Raw genomic sequence first — 10,953 nt, forward strand, 5'->3', positions numbered from 1 at the left:
GTGAGGAGGGGTAAGTTTGCCTTGTGTGTGTGGGTTGGTGGAGAAGTGATGAGCTCAACGCTTGCTTTTTAACAAAAGTGGATTGTGACCAAGACACAGGGAAAGTTCAGATTAATGGGACACAGTTGTTTAAACAAATGTGGTAATATCTAAAAATTGACAACGGTGATGTGTTGTCCAAAAACTGTTGTTTTGTATTTAAAATAGGTACCATTTTGGTCTTCCACCTCGGATTTCAGTCTCTATATTAAAATAAGTTGGTTGTCTTGTGTTAATTTCAAATGGCCTTAATTGTGGATGGAAAGACACAAATTGTTGGTGCTTCTTATGATTTTTAATCAGGGACGGAGCTTTTTGAAGGGAAAGGGAGCCATGGCCCTCGAAATTCTATAATATTTTTTAATGCTACATATAAATTTATAATAAAGCTTAAAAGTTTCGGTCCAAAAATTATACATGGCCTCTCCTCCTAAGAAAAAATCGTTGAAAGTTGATCATCAATATATATATATATATATATATATCATTGAAAGTAGGGTCAAAGAAACCAAAAATAAAATAATCACCTCTCGCCCTCCCAAAGATAATAATAATAATAATAATTTCCACGCTTTACTGGTTTCATTGTTTTAGTGTTAAAGTGTTTGGCATTTTTTTTTCCCAATTCAAATAACAATAGGTGTGACTAAAATGGTGGCGTTTGGTGATTTTCTTAGAGTGCAAATAACTTATGACTCAATTAGAAGAATTAACCGCACACATTTGGTGCGATGATCAGTCCACAAGTATAAGTGCTTGTGGAGTGTGGAGGGCAAGAGCTAGGATTCAAGTCTCTAGGAGGGAGCTTCACACGCATATACACTTAGATTAGGTTAGAGTAGAATTCTATCTTGTATAAAAAAAAAAAATAGAATAATTAAATTATCAATTTAGTGAGATGGATTAGGATAAAGCAATAACCTATCAACTTGTTTGTGTACAGTTGTACTTATTCTTCTGGTTATACCAAAACTATATAGTATGCATTTTTTTTTTTATAAGTACAGTGTGCAATTATTAGTAATGAATATTGTCAAATCTAGATTTTTCAACAAAAATAGAAGATATTTTTTAACAAACTCTTTGTTTGGTACATTGAAAATGAAATTGTTCTGAACAAATTTTTTTTTTTTTTAAAAAACATAATTATACTAACTGATGTAGTTTTGATTTTCTTTTATTAGTTTTGTTTTAAATTTTGGTATATTTATTATTCAAAAATGGTCAAAAAATTTGAGTTCATATATTTTTTTTGTCACTCAAAGATAAAATCTTGGTTTCGTGCCTTCATCCTCGTTTTTAATCAAATTTTTTTCATTGATGAGTAACTAAGATTAGATAATTTTGTTGACATGGTACATTCCGCTAGATAACTAGCCTTCCTAATCTATAAGTCTAGAGACACTTCTTTTTTTTCTTTACAAATTTTTCATAACTGAAAAGGTTTCAAGTTATTGATATACAATAAAATAGCATCAGTGGTGAAATAATGTGAATATTAATAACAATTTGCCACCTTAACTAACGGTAAAAAAGTTATGAAATTTTTTGTATACATGGTAAATTGTGAGGTGTCATGCCATGTCAACAATAATGTATCTTTCCTGTTTTTGACTCTTGTGTTGAATAGTTGTCCTTCCCATTTTGATGATGTTATTAGGAAGGAAGCTTTTTATAGTGTGTAATTCATTTTCTACTAAAGTCTTGATTCATTAAGAAAAGAAACAATAATGTGGCCTTGGTTGCCATGTCATGGATAGGATTTGGTAGGAAATTGTGAGACATGGTAGCAATTTTCACCTCTAGTTCAATTTAAGGCAGCAATTTTTTTTATAGGAATTTAAGGCAATATTGACTCCATTTAAAAAGAAAATAGATTAACTTGATACAAGCAGAAGAGAATATCTCTAACTAAAAAATTAAAAAAAAAAATTAGCAGAGAATAATTACTAAAAAGACAAATACTGTTTACCACATGATGCCATAATATACAAGATATAAAGACACAATTAATTTAACAACAGGTGCAATTGGGATTGCAGCTTCATCAAGGGGTGAGGTGAGACAAACATTCCAATGTTTGGACAACTTCCACTCATGAAAGTCAATCAAGCAACAATAGAAGGTTTCTTGTCATCTAAAATTGCATTTGGGCAATCGATTGGAACATGCAAAGATAATTAAAGAATAATAAGCGGTGGTGGAATGGAGGGAAATCAACCAAAGTACAAGTTGGGTGGGCCCAAGAGTCGAGTTAAGAAGGTTTATTCCAAATTGATGCTATGTTTGGAAGTTTGGAGGGAATGGAAAGTAGAGGGAGTAGAGGGAATAGTTATCCTCCATTTTGTTTGGATGTCTTTAAAATTAAGGGAAGAGGAATAATTAACTTTTTCATAATTTGTAATTTTGTTAATATGGTAAGGGTAAATTTAGTAATTCATTTGGTCAAGTATTTTTATGCTTTACTCTTCCTCAAAATCTCTTCAATTTGGGGGAATTAAAAATGAGGGGTTAGAAGTAGTTAGAACCCCTCTAAATCCCTCCTCCTCCTCTTTCAAAAAACATCTAAATAAGGTAATTTAACTTACTCTCCCTCCCTCTACTCTACTCCCCTCCATCCAAACAAGTTATAAGTTTAACCCTGTTGATCTAGCCCAATTGATCTAAGATCTAAATCCATGACCATAAAACTGAATCATTTTTTATTTAGGCTTCTCTAGTGCCCATTTGGAATGCAACTATAAGCCAGCTTATTGTTTATTTTTTTCTACTATTTGCAGGTTTCATGTAAGTCACGTATTTATTCTATTTAACTTTTACTTATCTATAACACTTTCAACAAAAAATTTTAGACAAAAAAAATAGATAAATTATTCCCAAACAAATACTAATTTAGAGTTGTTTATGGGAAAGCGCAAATTAAAAGCTCCAACATAGCATTGTCATGAGTACCATATTAATTAGGGGCACCCCCATGTGGAACAACATCCCAAGCACCCACGTATATAGGAGTCCCAACAATAGGAATGTTTAGGAACCCTTACCCCATGATAATGATGGGAATTCTAGCCTTTTACCCATATTTTTCAAAATATTTGGTAATATGCCCATGTTTCCAAACTATTTAGGTCCATGCCTCTGTTTCAAAACTCGATTGGTAGAAAATCGAGTATGGGATGATGAAACTTTAAAAAAAAAAAATTTAAAATTTTTTATATTTTTTTAGTTTGATCAGCCCAAACCTATAGCTGCATTCAGGAACACCTATAGCAGCGTTTTAAATGGAATTCGAGTTCCATGCATTTTTTTTTTAAATTTTAAATTTGATCAGCCCAAAACCTATAGCTGCGTTCAGATCGTGCTATAGTGGCGTTTAAAGGGAACTCGAGCTTTATGAACTCGGGTTTCATTCAATTTTTTTTTTATAAGTTTGATCGGGCATAACTCGATTTTAAACCAATCGAGTTCTTCATTGAAACTTGATTTTGAGAAAATCAAGTTTCAAAACAAGGGCACGAACCTAAATAGTTTGGAAACAAGAGCATATTGCCAAATATTTTGAAAAATAGGAGTAAAAGGTTAGAATTCCCTGATAATGACACCAATGGCAAGGGATAATAGAGTTTTAGCAATCACCATTAAAAGAAAGAGGTGTGCTTTGAAATCCATTGACCTCCCAACAAAACAAGATATATAATCATAAACACTGCCACAGTCCAACCCTAGTGGGAACTAGAGAGATAAAAGCTACCACATTTACTGCCATGATCACAAAAATATTTTGGACCAAAGAGCTTAGGCGTACCAAAATAAGGGATTATTGTGACCAAGAGTTTGTCAAACTGAAGAAGGAGGTCTAGAGACTTTGAAAATCGTAATGAGGAAGAACTCCCCCTTGCCACGAGTAACTGGGAAGGAGTTCATGCTCCCCCAAAATTTTTTTTGGGAACAACGCATTTTGATAGCCCAAATCCATGGATTTAAAATCCCTCAATCATGGTGGAATTTCTGAAATTCTCTCACGCACGCGACAAGCTTCTTCCTCTCTATCTATCTCTTCCTCGACTCGTGACAAGCTTCTTCTTCTTCTCTTTCTTTCTGGTGGCAACACCGTTCAGGTTTGTTTCTCTTATCTCTTCTCTTCCTCTTTAACCTCTTCATTTCTCAACTGTTCAGGTTTTACTGTGGGTTTCATTTTATTTTTTTGTGGGTTTATCTGGGTTTCATTTGATTTTTTTTTTTTTTGTGGGTTTTGTTTTATAGTATTTTATGTGATTTGTATATTTCTGTTTTCATTTGTGGGTTTGAAATGCAAATTACTTGTTTGATGAAATGCCTCAATCTATCTATGAGTTGTGAAGAAAAAGCAGAAGATACTATGATCTTTGAAGCCCTCTTACTTTGGTTTGTACTGCTTGGAAAGTAGAAAGTTGTTGAAGAATGTTAATGCTGTCATTAAATGTGTTTAACTGAAATGGAGAAAAGGATTTGGGTCATAAGTCAACAACTAGTTGTGTATGTAGTACTTTTGCTCTAAGCATTGAGTGAGGCAATGTTAAAAAATATAACAGGTTTCTTCTAAGGATAATTTATTGGGTGCAATTGAAAATTCCTTTCTAACTTTGGATGGTAGAGAGCCCTTGGAAATCAAAATGCATTTGGTGGCTGTGATTTAATTTCTCCCTTTGTTTAAGGACTTGTTATATTTTTCTTTTTGTTTTAGCCTATGCTTCAAGAGCTGGGGAGAGAAAAAATCCCAACTTCTGAGATTAATTCAAGAGCATGAGGCTAAATTCCTTCATCTAATTAATGAAACTGTTGAAGGTGGTGAAGGGTGACTTTTATTTATGTTTCTCATCACAGTGCTTTATTGGTTGTACTATTGAGTTGATTTTTTATGTTAGTGGCACTCATTGGAGATCACAGTTCAATCTCTTGACAAATTGAAACTATTAATGGTTCCCATTTCATGAGTTTTTATATTCAATTAATAATTTAATATGTTGTCCGTTGCACTAATTCCTATGAAGTTTGTAAAGTTGTGATTTACAAATATGTATTTTGTTGGCTTTTATTCCGTGTCAAATTTGATTGTAATTTTATTCAATCTCGTGTACCCTGTATTTGTTGTGGGATGTAATTGTAAGGGTTGTGTGTTAGAGAGAGAGAGTGTGAAGACTCAAGCAAGTGAAGCCAGAAGAATTCTCGCGGGTGTCTCGCGACTAAGCTTCCCGCGAAGTGAAGCATATGCCTTGCACATGATTGGAATGCGAAGAGTCTGTACAGATGGAGACAGCTGTGTCTCGCGAATATCTCGCGGGTAAGGCCTTCCCGCGAGACACCCGCGAGACATTCTGTTCTGCCAGTCTGTACTGCCTGATACACACTTTCTATACCCTCATTATATATACCCATATTACCCACAAATGTGATAGAGAGTTTCTGAGAGAAAACCCTAGCTAAAACACTTGAGAGTTAGAAATTATTATACCAACAATTCTCTACACCTTTGTTTGTGGGATTTCCTCATCTCTTACCTCTCCATTTCCATACCATTGACAGGTCAATAGCCCAAACACTTACCACACCTTTTGAGAGTGTCCAGTGAGGTTTTGGTGCTGCTGGGAAACATTGGAAGACCAAGGATGGTAGATGCAACATGGAGCTTGTTGCGGGATCTGGAGAGCTGGACAAGACACGGTTCTGAGAAGCCTTGTTGGAGTAGGAGCTTGGAGGGCTTAGGTACAGAGGGTAGATTAGGCTTGGAGGGTCTCTTGCTTACCTATGTATCCCAACTGATTATCTAGTGGATCGATTTCCGCTTAGAGGGCGGTGGAGAGGTTTTTCGCTGAGTTCTTCAGTTTCCTCTTCAATAACACGTCTCGGTTTTATCTCTGTTTGCATCTCTCTTCCCTACTCTTGTTCATTTCATTTTACTACTGTGTTGCTTTAAATATGGATTAGAGTAGCTCTCTTGTTTGTTTGTTTGCGTTTACACTATTCTGCACTTAGTATTAAGTTAGTGTAAAATCAACCAAGCCGTAATTTGAATTGGGAGTCTAAACAAGCTCTTGTGTTTTCAACACATTTTTGAGCTTTCAAAGTTTGTTTAGCTTTTATGGAATAAATTTGTGAGCTTTTATTAGCTTCCATTGTGTATATTTTGCTATTTAAATAGTGTCATTATTGGAAAAATTACATTTACTTGTTGACATGCTATATAAGCACACACATTTGGAAGTTAATTGAATATGGCTCTGTTTTTAAAAGACTCAAAAAGAACATTCAATACTTTCAAGGTTTATGTCTGCAAGTAAATGGTTTTCTTTCCTGTATTCTGGCAACCAAATACTTCCTCTTGGGTTATATGTAGAAGAGATTTAAGTTGCTTTTTGGATCAGTTGCCTTTGTAGTTGCAATTACATGGATTTGAGAAATGGGATGAATGGAGTGAGGAGCCTCTCTGTTCCTTTGTTTAGTTGCCAATTAGCTTTGTTCTCTTTGTTTTTACTGCTTCCTCCCTATTCTTGTGGTTGTTGCAGTTGGGTTGAGAGTGTAGATTTTGGGATTGATTTTCGGGGTTAATAGAGGGATTTTTCTGGTTCTGTTTAGGCAGAGATTTTTTGGAGATTCTTCTGGGCTTGTTTTCTAGGTTTTTTCAGTGGGTTTTAGGGCTGTTTCTAGGTATTTTTCTGGTATAATTTGAGGGTCTCTGTGAGGTTTTTTGGTAGAGTTTTCTGTAATTTATAGGAATGTTTTGTGGTTTTTGGTGGTGTTTTAGAGCTGGGTTTGCAGGTGGGGTTTAAGTGAGCTCTTGGCTGGGTTTTATTGACGGTTTGGGATTAATTTTCTGGTTGTTGGGATTTGTTATTATAAATTAATAGATTTCAATAGTTTTGTTTAATTATATTAATTCATGATTGCATGTCTTTTTATTTTTTTATTTTTTACTTTAGAAAAATGCAAAAGTGGGTGCTTATATAAACATAGTTATTGACAATTGGGAAGACATTAAGATCTTATGTAGGAGGGATAGAGCTACTGATATTGGTGTAGCACATATGGATGATGTTGTTGAAGTTATGGCCAAGGAAGGAGAAAATGAGGTGAATTCTCGCATTGTACAACCATGTCAACATTCGTTATCAACAAGTTTTGCAGCTGAGCCTCACCAAAGAAAAAGGAGTAGGAAAGATCCATTAACTTAAATTGTTGTAGATACTAGTTCCTCACTTTTAATTATTAAGAACTTTAGAATATTTTTTTAGTTGAAGATTTTATATTTTGTGAAAAAACCCATGCATTTGGGTTCTCTCTCTATGTTGATATAGAACATTTTAGTTGTCAATAGTTGTCCAGACATTTCATCTTGACAATTGAATTATCAATGGCTTTTTCATTACCTTACGTATTTATTAAATTGTTACTAAAATTAAAATGTAGAAGGATTAAAAAGAAAATAATTAAAAATATATTTTATTGACCTTAAATCCAAATCCAAACCCAAATCTAGGTATCTAAACAATAAAATTTCAAATGGTGAATTCCAAATCGTTCATTATTTAAAAAGACCCAAACAAGGAATTAATGGATTTTAAATCAAGGCATTTCAAACCTAAATCCAAATCCAAATGTTGCCATCCAAACACAACCTAAAGAAATTTTAATTGAGTTTGTTCATTTGATCTAACACTCCCTTTCACGTGTGGGCACCTTAGCTGCCATTGAGTGGGGGTTCAATATGTGGAAATTTATATGGGAGGTGAGGCGGAGATAGGGGATTAAACCAAGACCTCTTGTTTTGATATCATATTAAATTACTGATTCTCTCAGATGCTTAAACTATTAGAAAAAGATGAATTTATTCATTTAATCTAACATGATCGACATTATTTAATTTTATTATGGCCCTAGTGAAAATATAGTCCATTAAATTCAAATTTAATTCAGGTACAAACCTCCTTATTTTCCTCGATATCAACAAGACTGGTTTCTTTTTAGTATTTCTTGGAGTGAGAGGCTCAGTTGATGTCTCATTCTTAAAGATAATGACTCTCTTGAAATAAGCATAACTCACTAAATTCATCATCATTTACATGCAACCCATCAACTAAATCCCTTGCCAATTTATTTCCAGTTCAAGAATTATCATCAAACACACAATCATCCAATTCCCAAGCCATACCCAAACCTCTAAGGCTCTCCAATTCTAAACTCTAGCATCCAAATCTCAAGAATCCACTTGAATTCCCTTAAGGAACCTAAAACCCAAATGCATTCCCAACAAATTTTTTGGGGGAGCATGAACTCCTTCCTAGTTACTCGTGAGTTCTTCCTCATTACGATTCTCAAAGTCTCTAGACCTCCTTTAGTTTGACAAACTCTTGGTCACAATAATCCCTTATTCTGGTATGCCTAAGCTCTTTGGTCCAAAATATTTTTGTGAGCATGGCAATAAATGTGGTAGCTTTTGTCTCTCTAGTTCCCACTAGGGTTAGACCGTGGGGGTGTTTATGATTATGTAGCTTGTTTTGCTAGGAGGTTAATGGATTTCAAAGCCCTCTTTCTTAATGGTTGATAAGGGTATTTTTGGGCAAGAAAATTGAGATCCATAAACAAACAAAGCCCTTAAAGGAAAAGATTGGCGATACCTATGGACCCGTAGGTCCTATAAAAATCGATGGGTTCCTTAGAGAGCTGATGGCCATACGGATGGACCAACGATAAAGCTGATGGGTGCATCTCCTTGACAGACCGACGAGGGATCCCTAATCAATGAAAGACCCCTAACCAATGGATAGAAAGATTGACGGGTTCTATGTGGCCTCACTTGGTCCACAAGTACACACATATATGGAAACATCTTGCGTATCACGCACAAAGACCCTATCACATGATTTTCACCTCCCAGAATAGAGAGTATCCCCAAGATCTCGATAGCATTAATTCCACCTTCTCCAAATAAGAAAAATCCCCTTATTCTCTGGATCTAGGGCTCTTCCCCACCACTATATAAGTGACAGTTCTCCTTATTTCTTAGGTACGCAGAAAATCCCTAGCTCTCTCACTATAAAGTTCTTAGAGATTTCTCATTCACTAACTTATCATTTGGAGGGTCTTTGGCCACCGGTACCTTCTGTTTGGTTCTTTTCTTCTTATTCTACAGGTGTCCATCAGTGTCATCAAGAGCCATCAACTCATTGACGATTTTTGTGCATTATCAGTTGGTGCCATTTGTGGAAAACGAGTGATTAGCCATATCACCACTTCTAAGAAAAAGATTTTATGGTTTGCTAATCAACTCCATTTTCCCTGTGGATTTGACCTTGAACTTGGTGAGATATTACTTCGTAAGTGTTCCATTGTGTTTGGGGAGGTTTTTGATATTGAGACTTCTTCACAAATTTTGTAATATCTATCCAATTCTTTTATTTTATTTTTTTATGTAATTTAGTTTTTATTTTTATTTTTATTGTTCTAGGTGTTGGTTTTTTTTCTTTTTCTTTCTTGCTTAAGTAGCGCATGCATATTTGATGTCGTGATAGTCATAATTACTTGGTTAGGATTGAGTCAAATAATTTGTTTGGCAATTTATTTGATTCACATAATCATTCACACTTGACATCATGGCAGATTTAGAGAGTAATCATGGTGATGAGAATAATTTAAATAATAAAGAGTTTCATGATCACCAACCCTTTAGAACTCTTAAGGAATATTTCTAACTTACTAGGAGTAGTGCATTATCATGCATCATTTTTTTCAACTAATACAAATAATTTTAATTCTAAGCCCAATATAATTCTATTTCTTGCTAAATTTCTCTTGGATGGACCTAAACAAGTTACAAAGGCCTAAAAAAGTTGGGCCTGTGGTTAACCAAGCCCAAGCCCAATTGGCTAACTTAAAAGGAAAAGCACATTCAGAGGAAGACTTGGGGGCTGTTTGGATTGGCAATTCTCATCACTCAATTCTCAAAAATGATGGGACCTATCTCAATTCTCAAAAAAAAGTTTGTTTGGCAAGCCATAACTCAGTTTCCAATTTTTTGTTTCCATCACTCAATTATCTGATTTTTGAGTTATGAGTTATGGAAACTGAAAACACCTTTTGGCTGTTTTCAGTTTCCATAACTCATAAGTCAATGACATTTTTGTAATTAAACACACATGAGGGACCCACTCAGTAGCAACTTTTGACCAACTGACTTTTTTTTTTCTTCTTCTTTCTCACTAGTTCGGTCTTCACTAGGTTTTTTTTTTTTTTTTCTTCTTCTTCTTCTTCACTAGGTTCGGTCTTCACTGGGTTTTTTTTTTTTTTTTTTTTTTTTTTTTTTTTTTTCATTGGGTTCGGTCTTCTTCACTGGGTGTTTTTTTTTTTTTTTTTTTTTTTTTTTTTTTTTTTTTTCACTGGGTTCGGGTTTCTGGGTACTGAAAAAAAAAAAAAAAACTGCACCGTGACAGGCGTGGGCCCCCCAAATAGTGTGAAAAATAGTGAGTGATGGAAACTGAGTGATGAAGGCAAATAGATGTGAAAAATTGAGTGATAAGTGATGAGTGATGAGTGATGGAAATTGAGTGACGGAAATTGAGTGATCAAATTTTGTTAGCCAAACAGGCTCTTGAATTCCTATCCGAGTGGGTTAAGCAAGAGATTTCTCTGCAATTAGGGCATGAGTGGGTCGGGTGAGACCTTGAGGTTACCTAGGGCGGCGGCGGAGTCTCCGATGGTGGTTTCTACAGCTTCGATGAGGCTTAAATCGACGGTTCTCAACTCCTGTTAAGTAGCGGAGCTTCTTGCCCCCATCTCGGTGGCTACTCATCCCGATAGGGAGGTCGAGAGGCAGTTTAGGGATGATATAAGGATCACAGAGGATTCGCATAGTCCTAGGAAGCTCAAAGTTATGGGTAAAGG

This window comes from Quercus lobata, chromosome 4 (genome assembly GCF_001633185.2).
Source record: "Quercus lobata isolate SW786 chromosome 4, ValleyOak3.0 Primary Assembly, whole genome shotgun sequence".
NCBI classification, from domain to species: domain Eukaryota; kingdom Viridiplantae; phylum Streptophyta; class Magnoliopsida; order Fagales; family Fagaceae; genus Quercus; species Quercus lobata.